This window comes from Myotis davidii, unplaced genomic scaffold (assembly GCF_000327345.1).
Source record: "Myotis davidii unplaced genomic scaffold, ASM32734v1 scaffold78, whole genome shotgun sequence".
In the NCBI taxonomy this organism is placed as follows: Eukaryota; Metazoa; Chordata; class Mammalia; order Chiroptera; family Vespertilionidae; genus Myotis; species Myotis davidii.
Genome location: NW_006290305.1, coordinates 58,998 through 62,183, shown reverse-complemented (window position 1 = coordinate 62,183; position 3,186 = coordinate 58,998). Strand labels below are relative to the sequence as shown.

At 41.5% G+C, this 3,186-nt stretch overlaps 1 protein-coding gene across 1 annotated transcript in view; it reads left to right on the top strand.

Moving 5' to 3' along the window:
• Positions 1-577: 577 nt before the first annotated feature.
• RAB7A (RAB7A, member RAS oncogene family) overlaps positions 578-3,186 on the top strand; it is a 31,116-nt gene continuing 28,507 nt past the window's right edge. The window contains exon 1 of the mRNA XM_015563570.1: positions 578-629. The gene's annotated coding sequence lies outside the window, so the exon portion shown is untranslated. The remainder of the gene's footprint in view (positions 630-3,186) is intronic.

The following is a 3,186-nucleotide window of genomic DNA, read 5'->3' as shown; positions in this document are numbered from 1 at the left end:
ATGGAACTCCTATTTGACCCAGTGACCCCTCTTCTAGGAATATATCCCAAGAAAACAGAAACACTAATCAGAAAGGGGGGGGGGTGGGGTAAGAGACCAACAAAAGTACTTGTATGCATGCATATAAGCATAACCAATGGACACAAAACACGGGCGGGGGGGGGCAGGGGAAGGTCAAGGGGAGAAAAAAAAGGAGACATATGTAATACTCTTTGTAATACTTTAAGCAATAAAACAAAATTTTTAAAAAGTGTGATTCTACTATGGACTTGGAAAGCAGAGTTGGAAATATTTGGGGAAATGGTGCTGGTGCTAGTTTTATATTGGGTTGCTTTAATAGGTAATAACTGGTGCGGGGGAGGGGGGATGCTTCCCCCAACAGTTAGTGTAAAATGTTTTTTAATTTTTGTTTTAGTTGGCCGATACTTAAAATGCTAAAAAAGATACCAAGCTACCCATCATCACTGATAAATCACTTTCCTGTCCTAAGAAATCCATTTCTTTTATTTATTTTTAAATAATTCTTTATTGTTGAAAGTATTACATATGTCCCCCTTTTCCCCCCCAGCTCTCCTCCAACCTGCCCCAGGCCCTCATCACCCCATTGTCGGAGGCCATGGGTCACATATGTATGCATACAAGGTTCTTGGTTGATTACTTCCCACCTCCCCCCACTTCCCTCCGAGATTCCGCACTCTGTTCCATGCTTCCGTTTCTCTGGATCCACTCTGTTCATCAGCTTATTTTGTTACTTAGATTCCACATATGAGTGAGATCATGTGATACTTATCTTTCTCTGACTGACTTATTTCATTTAGTATGATACTCCCCAGGTCCCTCCGAGCTGTCTCAAAGAGTAAGAGATTCTTTTTTACTGCTGCATAGTATTCCATAGAAATCCATTTTCTTTTCTTCAGTATTTTTTTTATTGTTGAAAGTATTACATATGTCCCCTTTTCTCCCCATTGTCCTCTCCCAGCCTCCCCCCTCCCTACTCCCCCCCAGTGTCTATATCCATTGTTTATGCTTACGTGCACATAAGTTCTTTGGTTGATCTTTCTTCCCTCCCACCACCACCCCCGCCCTGCCATCCCTCTGAGGTTTAACAGTCTGTTCGATGATTCTGTGTCTCTGGATCTGTTTTTATTTATCAGTTTAAGTTGTTCTTTATATTCCACAAATGAGTGAGATCATGTGATACTTATCTTTCTCTGACTGGCTTATTTCACTTAACATAATGCTCTCCAGCTACATCCTTGCTGAAATCCATTTCTTTTTTTTATGTATTTTGATTGATTTTAGGGAGGAAGGGAGAGGGAGAGAGAGATAGAAACAATAATGATGAGAGTGAATCATTGATCAGCTGCCTCCTGCACGTCCCCTACTGGGGATCAGGCCCGCAACCTGGGCATGTGCCCTTGACTGGAATTGAACCCGGGACCCTTCAGTCCACAGGCAGATGCTCTATTCACTTGAGGATGTGCCCGCAACCCAGGTACATGCCCTTGATCGAACCTGGGACCTTTCAGTCCGCAGACCGACGCTCTATCCACTGAGCCAAACCGGTTTCGGCGAAATCCATTTCTTTTAAAGGATAAATGTGATAAGCTCAGTTTATTCGACTTGAAATATCCTTTGCATGAAGTCAGCTTAGGTCCTGTTCCTTCCCTGTGTTAAAAAAAAAAATCAACTAAATAAATTTTAAAAATCTTACTGTCTGGATTCAATTTGTCAGGAATCAGGCAGCATCTCATTAGCAGATAGAAAGGAGCACTTAAGAGTTATACAAAATACAAGACTTTTATAGGGAGGAGGGCACGAGACAGGGAAGTTAACTAGTGAAGTGGATTATTGGTGGTAAGGTAACCTTCCCTTACTGGATAGCAGGGGTCTGTCAAGCAGATTACCTCACTAGTTCTGAACAGGTAATTCCAGATTGACTAGTTTGAGATTCTATTGCTGAAGGAAGCTAAAACTGTAATTAAGTCAGGCATTAATTCTCGGTTTGGTGACGTGGGGCTTAGTACAAGTGACTCCGTTTTGGGCTTTTGTCTCTTTTTTAACATCTGTCCTAAGAACTCGGTGTTCTCTAACTTGTCTTCCTTGCTTTGATCTTCTTTTGATGCACATCCCATTTTGCCCTGAAATGCTTTACTTACCTTTTCCATACTATGCTTTATTCCCTGCTCCCGTCAGCGTGGTTTCTGCTAGTTCCTTTCACTTCTTAACTGACTCAGGTATCACCAGCTCATTTTAAAGCTTTTCCTGGCTGCTTTAGCTTGTACTATTCTTACCTTTCACTGGATCCTTGTAAATGCATTTTATTTATTTATATATATATATTTTTTATTGATTTCAGAGAGGCAGGGAAAGGGAAATAAAAAACATCAATGGTGAGAGAATCATTGATAGCTGCTTCCGGCACGCCTGCTACTGGGGATTGAGCCCCCAACCCGGGCATGTGCCCTTGACCATAATCGAACCTGGGACCCTTCAGTCCGCAGGCCAACACTCTATCCACTCTGCCAAACTGGCTAGCTAGGACAAGGTGTGTGCCCTTGACTGGAATTGAACCTTCGACCCTTCATTCCTTGGGCCAACACTAACCACTGAGAAAAACCAGCTAAGGCTGAAACGCCTTTTTATCTTGGTGATCAGCCCATTGTATTGACTAATACGAGGGTCATTGTAATTAGCCCTGGGCTCCAATCTTACATCTGAATATTTTTATAAACCCAATGACTACCTAGGAACCTCTGTTTTCTCATCTGTTAAATGAATGATCCCCAGTGGCAGCGGATCCATGATTCTCTGTCATCATTGATGTTTTTCTATCTCTCCCTCTCCCTCTCTGAAATCAATAAGATACATTTTTAAAAAAATGTTTGACTCTATTAATCTGTGGAACCAGTTGATCCTCATTTCTAGCTGCAGGTATACCTCGTGTTATTGTGCCTTACAGATGTGTGTGTTTTTACACATTGAAAGCAAGATCCTATACTAGCAAAAAGATTGACTCACTTTATTGAGACACTTGCTTTATTGCAGTGGTCTGTAATTGAACTCACATGGTCTCTGAGGTATATCTGTGTATGATTAATAATGATCTGTGCTCATGGTAGTTGGGGTATGGTGAAATGAAAATACTGATTTATTGCTGATAGGGAAAATTATTCTGGAGACAGG